The sequence below is a fragment of the Hoplias malabaricus genome, chromosome 5 (genome assembly GCF_029633855.1).
Source record: "Hoplias malabaricus isolate fHopMal1 chromosome 5, fHopMal1.hap1, whole genome shotgun sequence".
In the NCBI taxonomy this organism is placed as follows: Eukaryota; Metazoa; Chordata; class Actinopteri; order Characiformes; family Erythrinidae; genus Hoplias; species Hoplias malabaricus.
Window position 1 is genome coordinate 42661528 of NC_089804.1, and position 15759 is coordinate 42677286.

A 15759-nucleotide genomic window follows, 5' to 3' on the forward strand; every position below is an offset into this window, starting at 1 on the left:
TACATTATTTAATATAACAATAGCATAATATTTATATTTAAAATAAAACAGTAATAATTATGTGAATAAAGCTGTACCGTAAGATCCGCAAAGGCCCCACTGCAATCAAACACAACCGAAGGATAAACACAAGCAATGCCGGAGGTTGGTAAACCACTCTTATTCACTGCTGAGATCCTGTGTCCATGCTAGAGGCAGCTGGGGAACTTGGATCAGCATGCATCCCCCTGCCGTCCAAACACTGCTCTGAAAGTGCGTTCATATTGGAACATCGCTCTCTAACAGCACTGTAGGCAGAGCTTGAGGAGAGAACCACAGCTGCTCGTGACCAGAGAGAGAGAGAGAGAGAGAGAGAGAGAGAGAGAGAGAAAAAGAGCGAGTCTCACAGGGAAACCCTTAGTCATGAAGCCTTGTTGTTTCCAAAGCTCCCTCCTTCCTCTGCCTCAACTTCCCCTAAATTACTCAAGTGCTGTCCACCACTCTTCGACAGGAACAACAAGGTCCCTTTGGTTTCCCAGACCCCTTTCCTCGAATGATCTTCCCTCTTATCTGAGAGAACCACTGTGTGTCTCGAGGAGGCTGTGGTGGGTGTCTGCTGAATCACTGGACACACTGGATGATGCTTTATACACAGGCAGCTACAAGCCAAGGCCATATAAGTCAAATTTACCCAGATTTTAACGAGGCACAATGTGTCACAAGTCAGTGTGAGGTTTGTGTGAAAGTAAATAAAGAATTAAGCAAAAAGTATGAGTATTATTTATATTTTTACATAGATGTTTGCAACAAAAGCATAAGTGAGAACCTCTGACATGGAACGTAAATAAGCGATAAACAGTTAAATTAGGGCTGGACGATAATTCAATATCAATATATATCGCAATATAAAACGTTTCAATAACAATGATATGAAAACGAACACATTTTCAATATTTCATTAGACATTATTTACAACATTGATGATCTTCACAGTTCAGCACTCAATTAAAAAATTAGTAAAAAACATAGTAATATTCACAAATCCAGTAGGTTTATATTTGATGATGATTCATGTTTCTGGTTTGTTCTTGGAAGTTATTCCGGTGGGTCCAGAGCCTACCTGGAATCATTGGGAGCAAGGCGGGAATATACCCTGGAGGGGGCGCCAGTCCTTCACAGGGCAACACAGACACACACACATTCACTCACACACTCACACCTACAGACACTTTTGAGTCGCCAATCCACCTACCAACGTGTGTTTTTGGACTGTGGGAGGAAACCGGAGCACCTGGAGGAAACCCACGCAGACACAGAGAGAACACACCACACTCCTCACAGACAGTCACCCGGAGGAAACCCACACAGACACAGGGAGAACACACCAGCTCCTCACAGACAGTCACCCGGAGGAAACCCACACAGACACAGGGAGAACACACCAGCTCCTCACAGACAGTCATGCGGAGCGGGAATCGAACCCACAACCTCCAGGTCCCTGGAGCTGTGTGACTGCGACACTACCTGCTGCACCAAAGCGCCGCCCGAATTAGACACAGCTCAAGTTCAAATAAACCAGCATTATTCACCACTGCCCTGAAAACAGGTGAAAGCAACAAATCAGAAGCTGGAATTTGGAAAACAACAGAATTTCCCGCTTGCTTCCACCATGTAAAAACAATAAAAATAGTTAATGAATATTAAGTATATGTATAATTATGATGCATAAGCCTGGGGTTTTAGGACGTAATCAAGTAAAACAGTTCTGCAACAGGGTGACATACAATCATCTGCTTCTTAGCATGCAATTTATAGTTGTTGTTGTTCTTCTTCTTCTATCTGCAGACAATCTCCCCATGCACGCCCACACACACACCCACCCCACACACACACACACACGCACACCTCTTCTGAAATGCCACGGAGGGCTGGTGTGTTTCTGCCGCAGAACTGCATGTGATAATGCATATGAATGTCATGCTTATTTCTTTTGCCTGAGGTTGGCGACCTCCATGTGAACTATGAGATGCTCAAAACTCAAACTCAAATCTGTGCTGTCTCAGACTTCCTCTTTCTGTAGCTAAGGAAGCAAACACAATCACTCCACACCGTGTAAAGACCCCTGCCAGTAAACACAGCGCATACACATTATCCCATGAGCACGGAATACCACAAGCAGTTACATAATAATGCTTATCTTTTTCTTCCCAACAGCTTCAGGCTTCAGCTTCAGCTTCTGTCACCCCCTAGTGGTTCACCATACTACCCTTAAGCCAACAAAGAAGTTTGGAAATTCACTTCTACCAGCCGTAGGATCCATTTGAAGTTGTCTACCTTTGGAAAAATCACTCCTGCTCTTGGGATGCATTTGTAAAACAGCAGTGGGTTACAGCCTCAATCCTGTCACGTTAATGAAATACTTCTAACAATTAACTGCCATGTAATTAACCGTGAAGAACAATTTCATGAGCTCAAATGAGCAAACATCACTCACCACTGCACTACAGCACAAAGACAGACACTGGAAATGTTACATTAAGAGATACAAAATGTACACGGTCAGTCATTGTTCATCCTGGACAGTAAACAGAGTGGCTGTATTTGTAACATAACAACCCCAGAGTCCCATCAACACACTGTAACCCTGTGATCAGTGGCCTTAGATCATTTTGACAATCTTAAGTAACTCCGGCCTAAACCTTTCCACAGTAATTCCACTACTATCCAGAGTACAATGCTCCAACATAAAGGGCTGGTCCTGGGGCTGGTCTAATATTCCTCCTCCAAGTCCTCCTTGATTAAGAAAGTGGTAGCCACTGGATTTTTTAATTTTTTCAATGATTTAAAGCTTTTCATCCCCTGAGACTCAGGCTGAAGACAGGAGCTCAGTATTGACCTAATACGCTGCAGGGCTTGAGGCATTTCACAGGCAGAAAATGAAAGAAAAAAGCAATGTGGTGATATGGCAAAGGTGATTTTTAGGAGGAAGCCTATAAGTCATTTACAAGAAATCAGTATTTCATAATCCCTGACTCACTGTCATCCTATGATTGCTTTGGTCATCATTTGCCTATTGTAACCTAAACAAAGCCAGGCTGCCCTTTGGGTTCGGTGACATTTAAGACGATGCACATTGCCTGCCAACAGACAGAGAGATGAGCGCTGATAAACCCTGAGTAGTGTAAGACAACTGGGTTTACACTTGTACAGTACAATATTTTGCAGAGTGGCTGTTTAGATGCAAAGCACCTCAGCTTACTCTGGCTTGGCTTCTCCATCACTCCCTCACTCACATTTAAGGGTGCTTTATACTGACCAAGGACTCAAGGGTCTCATGGTGTTCCTGTCAAAGCAGGGACTTGAACTGTAGGGTGTGGTCTGTTGTGAGGGGCAACAGGTTTCAGAAACTAAACCGCTGAAGGTTGCAAGCGGTAAATAAAGACAAAAAGGCAAAGAGAAAGTTACTCAAATCACTCTGTGGAATAAATGCATAAGTGTTTTAGTGTGAAACCTGTTTTGGAAGTATTTATTTATTTTTTTGTGCATATAAAGATATTTTTATGAAGAACGCTTTTGTACACAAGGAAACGTCAGTAGAAGAGATGTTCAAGCACCTCCTCCTTCAGAACTGCATTCGCATGAACCTCAATGTATATTGATTCGTACACAGCACCTTACAGCAAACTGTGAGCTTGGGACTTCTTTGGAATGAGTGGTTTAACCATCTTAATATTTGAATATCACATGTTTCAACTCCTACAGTTTCATAAGTGCATGCTTGCATAGCTGATAAGGGACTTCATCCTCTTTCATAAGAAATGTTCTACCCTCTGCTTTTATTCTAGAATCACGCTACTGCTGCTGTTTGTTTTGTCAAACATCTGTCATTAGACTTTGCCGCCTGCCTATATCTATATTATTCACAGTATTTCAGGACTTCAGTAAGATATCAGGACATAAGGCATATGTACATATACAATCAGTACAGGGTGTACAGCAATTGACAATTTAATACTGTAACGAAGCTAGCCTGAAATAGCACACACTCACCATGTGTCATGTCAGGTTCCAATGTATTTCTTCCTGCTGGGTATACAATGAATAATTATGGCATGACAGCTTAATTTTAGCAGTTTATCTTAAAGGTACCTTTCACAATTTGTGTCAAAACACACTTTTTTATAAAATTCTGAGGTTGTTTCCTCACCATCTGCTAGCTCTCCGCGAGAAACTGATGTGTTACGAGGCCGCAACGTCGGGAAACGGGTAAAACAAACAAAGGTTCTCGGTCTGATATGCTAGGCACTGAGGAGTTGTTTAGACAAAGGGAAACCTCTGAACATTAAAAAGCTTGAATGAAGATGAGGATTATTGCTCTATTCCTGCTCCAAAGGCGGGTAAAATTGACTTTTTTTGCTGTTACAAAATTCTAAATGACTCTAAATTTGGGGAAAATGCTAACTGCAGGAACGAAAGTAAGAGAAAACTGAACGGTTCAATTTACAAATGAGTTTCTGTGGTAATTCAAACCGAAAAATAAATAAATAAAAACTTACAGACAAGTAAAATTTCAGCCACATACTTACAATTGTATTTTTTTTTTTTCATCAAACACACTGCTTAAACATACTTAAAAGATGCAAAGCTTCTGAACGTAAACAAACCAGAGAGAGCAACAGTTCCCTAAAATAACTGACGTTGCTTTTAAGTATAGCCTTTAAATAAAAATATATCACATCAGTATTGTTTCTGCCAGTACTAGCTCTAGCTCTACTAGTATTAGTGAATAGAGGCCAAATGCTGCTAGAATGGTGCCATCACTTGTGATATGATAGGTAATTCAATACAGACTCGTCACTGGCTTTAAGAAGGTTCTCACGAATATATTATATACAGCATTGTTTTTGCTTGTTATTAACATTAATATATTTACACAACTTGTCACATGTTTAATGTGAAAGAATATCCACATCCCCTCCCACACTATCACTAAGCGAATCACCAGTCAGACACTCATTTGTTCATCAATACTGTTCTCTTAAAGATACATATGTGTTGGGAAAGTGAAGTGCTAACCTTCCCTTTGCCAGTTTAGAGTTTAGAGGCAGTGCTGCATGACAGTGGGCAAACATATGACTTTAGAAGGTGGTTCTGACTAATGTAGCTGAGAAATATACAAAATTAGTAAAATCCCAAAAGGTCACCTATAAAAGTAGAATGACAAATAGAGTTATTTTCGTGCTTAGTGCTACGTAAGCCTTTGTGAATATGGGCCAATATGGGCATGCGGTTAAAACTCAAAATATGAGTTTTATTCCAGCTAGGAGTGGGAATCACGGGGCATCTCACGATACGATAGTATCATGATACATTGCCAACGATAACCAGGATATCCTGTTGCAGAACTGTTTTACTTGATTACGTCCTAAATCACGATACTGTGATTCTGCGATACTTGATATATTGCAAGACCATTCTCTCTTCCTGTAAACGAAGAGGATAAAACATTCAGAAATTAGCAAATAACAGGAATTATGTATTTATTGGTGTCAATATGATTGTTCAACTAAGTGCATAGCGTAGCTTGCTCATGTCTTTTTAACACACAAATACTCTTCCGTTTGTCCCTTCTGTGTTCTAAAAGTCGAAGTGGGCCCAAATTTTCAACTTGAAAGAGTACGGTTCCCCCAATTTCCACCGTTCCTCCGGCGCAAGTTTCTTTTTCTTCACCTCAGGTTTACCCTATTCATTTGATTAGCACCACCATGTGGAGTAATGAGGCAGTGGTTTCAAACTGGACGGCGAGTCTTGGGGAGTTTAGAGCAACTATAATAAATATATAGGTATTTGATGCCACGCATCTATAAGAATTCACAAATGAAAACGATATATCGCCATGTCAATATTTTGTCCCACCCCTAATGTAAACCTTTAAATGAAGTAGAACCCACCCCTCTCCAACTGTAAGAAAAATGCACATTAGTTGGTGGAGGCAGAGTGTGTGTGGAGTCAGGGCGATGAGGGTGATGCAAGGAGTTCAGTGCAGGGCCTTCGTTATTAGCCATCATGCTTTCACCTTATGCTAAACACTGACAGCTGAGTGAGGTGTGCCTAGACCCAGGAAACCACCCTTAGAAATTCCACTGCAGCATAGGCCCCAGGTTGTTGTTGTTGTTCCAACGCCAGGCACAGATAGCCCCAAGAGCATGGGATCCCAGCTTTTGTCAGCTCTGCAGAAAGTGTGTAGAAGATGAGGAGCAACAGGTAGATTGTCCAATGACCCCCAGAGTTCATCAGCAAGCTCTCCATAGGGCTAACCACGCTCTCCTCTGCTTCTCACCACTCACACAAATTCACTCACACCTACGACTCTTTTGAGTCGCCAATCCACCTACAAACGTCTGCATTCAGACCGTGGGAGGAAACTGGAGCACCCGGAGGAAACCCACGCAGACACAGGGAGAACACTGAATATGATTATAATACAAATAATATAATTAAGAGTTTACTTAATTAAATAAAACAGCGGGCATTTAGCAGTGTGTCTAAAATGCACATCAGCTTTGTTTAGTTTCACATTCCTTTTTTGTTTCTTAAACCCAGATATTGCCTAGCCTGAGTGTGTGTGTGTGTGTGTGTGGGTGGGGGGTTGTAATATGAGGAAGACTAACCCTCTCTAAACCTCCAAAAGTAAGTGAAACTAGACTTTGCTGTGAGAAAATTAAGAATCTACTTGTTCTGCGTACCCCTGGTATGACAAAAATTTCCTTATATATCATTCCTGACCTTATTATTCTATTAGAGGACATGCTGTTTCAGTGTAAGCCTGACAGATTATCTACAATAACCAGCAACAAACAATCAGTGTGAACAGAACACATACTATGTCTTAATATGAACATCAAAGGACTACAATACAGACCATAATAGCTTCACCTACTATCTGTGACACTGTGGAAAGGTCCTATTCTGGCTGCGTCAGATGCACAAAACGTTGTATTATTGGGCTTTTCACCTCAGTTCAGTGTGGGCTTGTGTGTTTAAAGCTCTGTTTTTGTCATGCCTTTGTTGAGAAGCTGAGCGGGGATCTGTTAAAGGGCCAGCCACCTTGCATTTCCATTCATAGACTCTGACCTCATGGCCAAGGTCTCCCACCACTGCTGACCTTTCCCCCAAAAAGACCTCCCTGTGGCGTTTGACGTGGCCCATGTACACACACGCACAGACAAAGAGCTTGCGCAAATGCAAATCGTCACAAAAAAACGGGTTCAAAACTGCCGACGTTCATCAGCTGGAACAAAACCACCCTTGTGTGCGCACACTGGGGCAATTTCAGTGAGCTATATTGAGACAACAATGTATTTACAGTACGCTTTTTGATGCAGAAGGAGAGGGACTTGGACACGCCTTCGGGGCCAATAGCCAACTCCTCAGCTTCTGTGTAGGAGGCCATGTTTATGACCAAGGAGCTGTTGTGTTCCTGACAATGGCCAATGGAGAGAGGAGGCACGCACAGGATATTTCCAGGCCTCACTCGCACACACAAACAGGCCAGTCTTCCGTTTCTATTTTGCCCCGCCTTCAGCTCTTCCACTCAGGACAGAGAAAGCAAACTCATGGGATTCTTTTTTTTTTCTTGTGCTATCTCTATACCATTACTAGAGCTACGAATATGAAGCAACGTTACTATCTGATACCTATCACAATAGAAGTGTCAAGATAAGGTCAGATCCTGAACTGCACACTGGACTAACAACATATCTGGCATTTTTTTTTTTTGTTGTTTTTAAACAGGGTCATGATCAGGTCAATTAATACCTTGCAAGTCATTAGGCAACCAATCTAATGATCCTTGGGGCTAAAAGCATCTGAGCGCAGAAATAATTGTATATACGTTGTATCAAATCCTGTTACATTTGCCAACTGCATATACCTTCACAATTAAATACGATGCTTCCTATTTAATTAGTGCTACGTGCATTATTTGCATTATTTACGGACTAGAAATAGCCATGAACCCACATCAGCGAGACCCCTCACACAAGTGAGACAAGGTATTAAACGGCGTACTACAAAATGATGTTGAGTTATTCTTCATGTAATATGTAAATTCAATAAGATTTTGAAGATTGAACAGCCACAGACCCTCTATTTACAGTGGGCAAAACCCAACAGCTTTATTGCTGGGCAATAGACAACACTGCCCTGTATGTGTTTACGTGTTCCAGACAATGCACACAGAGCAGCACTGTGGCCAGTAACCGTCCTTACCATTACCAGGAATAATTAGGTACATGTTTACAAAATTCTATGTAAGGACAGCATCTAAACATTAATACAGGACTGGAGCTGTGGGGGAAACAAGGCTAGAAGGAAACTGGTTGAACAGCATTGCTGCAGTGGGTGAAAGCATGAATGCTGGAGACGGTGAGCTTGCTCTGTCAGGGCTTTTTGGAAGATGGAGAAGCAGATTAGAAGTGCAGATGACCGTGGACCTCTGCTAACAAGCGCAGCAGCTGATGCTGGTGTATACCACAGGACTCGGACTTATCTGCTCTATATCCTGATGGGCATCAAGTGTCATGCTGCAGTGTAAGGGTTCCTGACCCTGGTCTTGGTTTAAAGAGAACTTAACACTAATGCTAGTCAATATAAAGGCAAATTAACTGAACATTTGACTTTGATTATGATTAATGAAGGGTTTTGGTATAGGTTTTGCCCTCCCACGCTCCAAAAACACACGTTGGTAGGTGGATTGGTGACTCAAAAGTGTGTGTCGGCCTGTGAAGGACTGGCGCCCCCTCCAGGGTGTGTTCCTGCCCTGTGTTCCAGGTAGGATCCAGGTAGGATTCGGACCCATGAACACACATTGAGGGACTTATTAACAGAACAAAAAGTAAATAAATAAAAGGATGAATAGAAAAGTGTATATAATCAATACAGGCACGTTTTACGTTGAATAGAATTTCTGAAAGTCAACTTCAATCAGCTATCCAGCTCTACTTCACAATACAATACAAAAAAACCCCAAAACATTCAGGGTGTAGGGAGTACTCCAGGCACAGGGCTTGGCCTATCGCGTTACTGCCTTGTGTTTATGGTACAGTTCTGTGGGATGAGAAGGCACAAGGTGACTGCAGATCAGCAAGTCATGGCCAAGTTTGATACACAGGGGACCTCTGAGTATTTGGGACAACTATGCAGAGCCTAGCTGACATGCGGAGGGGGACACAGAGAAAGAGATGCCTTGCAAACGTAGGAACAGTAAGCATCTCAGGCTGCTGTGAAGACGTAAACATTGCCTGTGCTTAGGTCAGGTCTCCAATAGATGTAATCTACAGGATCACTGTTGGAGGAACCTGAAAGACAAAATATTCAAAGCAAATAACCTGACATTACTCGAGTGAGGCATGAATTTGTATGGTATTTTGATAAGTCTTTTCAAATTGCTTTTACCTGTCATGGTCTCTTACCTCACAGCAGCAGAGGAGAATCCACCTCTAAACCTCTGACATGCCAAGCCACTGTTATTTTGAAATGAAGCATGCATGAGCCCTGCCAGTCTAAAAGGAAAAGGAGTGAGAGCACCACTGCCCTTGCCAGTGAGCTTTGAGTGTTTTAGGCTGGAACTGGTGCCAGACAAAAAGAACACCAATACTAATACCGATACAAATTGAAATAACGTTTAAAAACTGGTCACTGAGGCTTTTTGTAGTTTCAAAGAAGATTGGAGAGCCTCACGTGCATCTAAATCACGGCTTTGGCTGCCCAGAAGGGGAAGAAGAGAGGAGCTTGTAACAACTGCATGAGAGAGGAAGCTTAAAAAGCCTTAACATACATCCGGTATTTCCAAATTTCACCACTGCTCTAGCCACGCCTAGCTTCCGCCAATACGGCCAAAGGTTTGTAGACACTCGTTATAATAAGTGAAATCAGCTAATTTACAGTGCAGCCAATGTGCAAAAAGTGTGTTGTTGTGCAGCGGGTGCAGAAATGACTCTGGAGTAGCTGTACATGAATGCAAAGTCAACATCTATCTTTACACTTATATAGCGCCTTTCTAGACACCCTTTACAATCCACACTGCTCAGAACGCTCAGAACACTCAATCCACACACACACACACACTGGTGAGAAGCGGCAGCCAAACACGCACAGCGTACTCTCGACCAGGAACGACCGTCCACCTGGAGGACTGCATTGGGCACTAGAGTTTCACCCAGAACACAGCACCAATCCATATCTGGGCTCACACACAAACAGACATTCGTTCACATACACACTCATTCACTCACACACCAGGCGAACGTGCTAGCCACCAAGCCACCGTGCCGTCCCAAACATGCCAAATGCCAAGTCAGAGGGGTATTATTCAGGGTGAGGTAGAGCAGAGCAGCTTTCTCTAGCATGACTGTGCACCTTTGAAATGAGTCAGAGTGGTATTTGTGGTCCAGGACTAAATCATAAAACATAATAGCATCAAAATAATTGCTTTATGTTTAGAAGTAAAGAGGGAAAAAAAATATATGTGTATTAGGATTTACCACTATTTTACTATTATCAACATTACACATGGACGCAGCAGGGTCCTGGAGGTTGTGGGTTCGAGTGCCGCTCCGGGTGACTGTCTGTGAGGAGTGTGGTGTGTTCTCCCTGTGTCTGCGTGGGTTTCCTCCGGGTGACTGTCTGTGAGGAGTGTGGTGTGTTCTCCCTGTATCTGCGTGGGTTTCCTCCGGGTGACTGTCTGTGAGGAGTGTGATGTGTTCTCCCTGTGTCTGCGTGGGTTTCCTCCGGCTGCTCCGGTTTCCTCCCACGCTGCAAAAACACACGTTGGTAGGTGGATTGGAGACTCAAAAGTGTCCGTAGGTGTGAGTGAGTGAATGTGTGAGTGTGTGTTGCCCTGTGAAGTATTGCCGCCCCCTCCAGGGTGCCTTGTGCCTTGTGCCTAATGATTCAGGGTAGGTTCCGGACCCACCGCCGCCCTGAACTGGATAAAGGTTACAAAAAATGAACGAAAGAATGAACATTACATATAAAAACTAAAGCCGTAGTTTCTCTAGTGGTTGTGGATGGTGTATTTAGAGATAACTACTACAAACAAAACAGTAAGTGACATTCTTTGCCATGCACCACTTCATATCAAACCAGTCAGGCTGAGTGTTTATACATTCTCAAGAGCTTTAAAGTATGCAACAACTTTGCCGTATTCACTGGCATTCGCCTTTAAGTCTAGGAGTGGCTCTGCCTGCGTCCAAACATGGCTTTTTTTAATGCTTATTGAAACAAGATGTCCTCTGACTCCTTTACAGGTGTAAGCCACACCAAAACAAAGCCATCAGGCCACCACTGGACCACAAGAGTAAAGCAGGAGGCTCTGTTTGCTTAAAGTAAATGGTTCCATCAGTGACATTAGTGTTGAATGCAGGGTGAAATGCAGGGCGCTCTTAACCACAGATCAAACAGGATACTGCACTGAGGAACAAGCCTGGCAGGTTTGACCATTGAATCTGCTGGAAGCGAGGAATTAGGCGACAACATGTGGTCGTAATTACGGCTCCTAAAACAAATTATGGGTGAAGAAGGGGAACTACAAATATTGACAGTTACATAATGTGGCCTACTGACTGGATAATGACAAGGACTGGGCATTAGACACAGGCACAAACTTAAACTAAACTGAAAGACAGTGTTTCTGAACCCTGCACTGCACATTTTAGTAGTTTCCCTGCTTTAACACACACACACACACGCACGCACACACACACGCACGCACACACGCACGCACACGCGCACACACACACACGCACACGCGCACACGCACACACACCAACTCTAAGTCCTTGTCCACACGGATACGGATATTTACAAAAAATACTTTGTGTAATAGTGCACTGTTAAGAACTAGATTCAGTCATTTCAGTGCACTACAGAGGGAGTATGGAGTGATTTGGGATTAAACCTGTGTTTCTCTCCTTAATACGTACTATGGCCCTCTACTGGACTGGCATGAGAATGCAACCATTTTCATATTTGGACAGGGATAGTTTCAAAAACAGAGGGAGGGAAATCTTAGTTTTTTAAAAATACCCAGATCAGTGTGAACGGGGCCGGAAAGGATTTGTTCTTTAGATGAACATTTCAGTCAGGTGTGTTAGGAGAAGGTAAAGCAATAAATATACAGGGCACGGCGTCTCCAAAACCAGGGCTAAGATACGATCTCTAAGATCATTCACATAAAGCGGCGCTCGAGCTTAAAACTGAAAGGAAAGCTATAAACACTGATATTGTTTATTCAGGGAGAAGGAACCTACTACTTGTTTGATAAGGACTGCTTCACTTCAGATGATCTGCAACTCTCTCTCTTTCACTCTCTCCATGCTCCACTAGTTTAGTATCGCCCTGTGTCGCTGGAGCACAGACAACCAGAGAGGAACCAAAACAGGTTGCACATTTACAGGAAAAGGCCATCTGACAGAGTCTTACTAAGATCTGTAACAAAAAAAAAAAAAAAAAAAAAAAAAGGGGCACTGTTCAGGACTTCCTCAGTGTGCGACGCACGTACAGGTGTGATTCATCAGTCGTAAATGGTATAATCAGAGATTTCACAACAAATATGAGCCAGAATTATATCTATATATAAATATATAAAAGCTGTAGGAGAACATTGGGTGAAGGTCATTCATATTTATAGCTGTGAGTTTCCATCCAGCTCATGTGTGAATTCTAGAACTATCCATTAATGCAAGTCTTGGACGTGATGTGTGACTTTTAAAAGCAAGCAGGATATGTTTAGATTCCACACGGTTTATGTATTTGCATGCAGGATATGTTTAATTTTATCTCATTAAAAAAAGAAGAGCACCGTTTTGTGAAGCAGCTAGAAACGTGTCATGAATGTGCTCCAAACCATAGCTCTTTTCCAAACGTCTGATAAAGCCTTCAGTGTGAATTAAAGCAAAGCTGTCGCAGATTAGACCGATGATACGAGGGTCAGCAGCTGTTAGACACATCTAACTTGAGCCCACAAAGGAAACAAAACATGGTTTTGTAATAAACCATGAATCTGATCTGTTGCATTGAGCGTGTCTAATGTGTGACGCTTCGCAAAAAAGAGAACAACGGCTTTTCCCAGACGTGAGAAATCTCACGTTTAGTTTTAGAGCCCCTGTGGGTTCTGTTCTACCGACTGAAAGGTCTGGATTGGCCCGGGACGGTGACATAGTGGAAAGAAAGATGCAGACTTAAATAAACATGCGTTCACACACTGTCCCGTGGCCGTGCACTGCAGTTACCTTTCACCTGACGGTGCTGCGCGTTAGGAGACTATCAGATTTAACTCACTCACACACATCAGAACAAACGCGGCTGGTGTGCAGGGATTAGGAATTCCAGCCGGAGTTGTCAACACATGATTGAAGTGGTTTGTGGACTGGTCATAGCTATGCTCAGCCCTGAGTGTTTATCTCCTGGAATCAGAATGGAGACATGGCCAGTGGCTTTAAGCAGCATATCTGGTTGGAGCCTTGTGACTTGATTTTCTGGCACCTTAGGCTTTCCTACAGCCTCAGTGTAATTCAGCTGAAATGTGCAAAAAACAAAATAAAACGACAGACTGAAGAAACAAATGTCTCACTGAAAGTATTAGTGTTTGGCAGGAGGAGGGGGAGATGTATTGATATGGGAAGCTGTTTCCACAGGTTATAGGATTTAGACCATTGACATAACGTTTGTCTAAAGGCAATGTTAAAAACACACCACCGATGTCATTTCCTTTAATGTGTAAATCATATGTTACAGCAATTGTAGGCTCGATTAAACCTACAGTAGAAAATACCAAACTACTGCACCAACTACCTAATCAAACCCAGAGTCAGCGTACAACATTCTGACCACAAACAGGCAGGAACAATCGAGTTAGGAGCAGCTCATGCTCACCTTGGACGATGCAGAGTAGCAAACCCACCCTCTCGGCCACAACATACAGCGAAACTAACGTTAATCAACAATGTGGATGATACGATCACACACACGGTGCCACAATTTAAACAGGTTATTACTGTGCCAATGTCTTCCACCAATAATACTGTTACTTAATAATAATCCATCAGTATCCAAGATTTCTCCTAGTCCCAGACCTAGTAAAACTATTGTTATTACTCTGTATAGTGTAGGGCATTGGTGTTGTGTTTGTTTAATGCTACCATAGATATGAGTTCATATTTATTCACCCTGAATATGTGCGGCTACAGTGCAGAATAAACCCATAAACATGTTGCCGATTCTGCAGTTACAACTATTCCTGACCTAATCAAAATTCCTGAGAAGAACACCACCCCTAAAAACACACATTTCACCTCATCTGCCTCCGGTTTTCAGGATTAAACAGGTCGGAATATTTCAAGTGACCTTTGGACTCTACACAGAATGCGTTGTAGAATTAAACTAATTCCACAATCATCAGCTTTTCTTGTCCTCGGTGATGCTAGGTCTGTTACGAGGGCAGTACACGACAACGAACAAGAGGATTACCAACAGCTTTCACTACGTGGACGACACACCTCCGTATCTAGCTTTAAGTAAGTGGTGGTTTAAAATAATAGAAGGAGAAGGTTGCAGGACATGATAAATATTTGAGTGCATTTGTACTCTATATTTTACACTCATTATATAAACACTCTGGAGTTCACTTGACTTTAAGTGATGGTCAATGTAACCACTCATACATTAATGTTTAGCTCCAAAATGCATCCTCGTGTACGTAGATTTTCCAACTCAGAAACCTAATAAAATCACTTGTATATCACAATGAACACTATTAATTTAAGTACGAAATAAAGCTGTAAATTACGAGGCATATACAAAGTCTGCTATAATAGAAAGAACTGCATTACCGTATGCTGCAGTTTGCTCAAATCCTACACTTATTCCTCGTGTACGTATGGTATAGGCTTTATACGTGCATTACTCTCACTAAACGTGATCATGACAGTAAAGCTTATTTAATTGACAGTCCTCTAGCTGCAATGTAACTTTGTCATCATCGCCATCCGTCTGCTGCAGCACTTATATTCCCAGTATCCAATATGTTGTCAAACACATTCCTTACTCACTCAGCACTCGGACTAAGTATTTTCACAGGCCTTGCTGAGGAGGGACAGAAATAACACTGTTACACATTGTGTGTAAATAGGGCTGGTAACTCCTCGCAGGAGGAGGGCACAGGGGAGGCGGCCGGTGGGGGCTCGGGCTGCACACTAGCGCTCTATTTGGTCCCTGTCCTGAGCTTTCCAGCAAAGTTCACGTTACATAAGGCGTATCACTAATGCTAGCTAAACATGGAGACACAGCTCAAGTATCGCTATTAAAAAAGCTTAGTGTGAACGGTGAAGTATTCCAAACTAACACTAGGGTAAATTATACAATACTGTGCAAAAGTCAGAGACCGCCCAGTTCATCAAAACAGGTTATTAACGACATTCTTCATGTATTTCAAAAAGCTCATATGTAGATTATATGTTAAATAATATGGATTTTTAATTGTGAAGCCCAACTACAATTCTCCTACACAGCTTTAATAACAGGTTCTATCTGTTCTTCTCAGGACCGGTGGATTCAGACCCATCACATTGTTGTAGATGGTCCTGCGTGGTATTTACAAGTCCTCTGCCATTTCTTCTTTTTAGTAATTGGTGAACTTGCATTTTTACCTCTCAATGACTTTCCCTTCCTTATACAAGTGGATTACCTTTGAGCTAATCTCAAAAACAACTTATTACTGGA

The 15759-nt window shown here is 42.3% G+C and overlaps 1 protein-coding gene across 7 annotated transcripts in view; it reads right to left on the minus strand.

Annotated features, from left to right (window-relative positions):
* tfeb (transcription factor EB) overlaps positions 1-15759 on the minus strand; it is a 45514-nt gene that overhangs the window by 27756 nt on the left and 1999 nt on the right. The window contains exon 1 of one of the 7 annotated variants that reach the window (XM_066673027.1): positions 78-226. The exons of 5 other annotated variants lie outside the window; for them this stretch is intronic. The gene's annotated coding sequence lies outside the window, so the exon portion shown is untranslated. Of the gene's footprint in view, positions 1-77; positions 227-15759 lie in introns of those variants that run through there. One more of the 7 variants, XM_066673032.1, reaches the window with a different exon arrangement.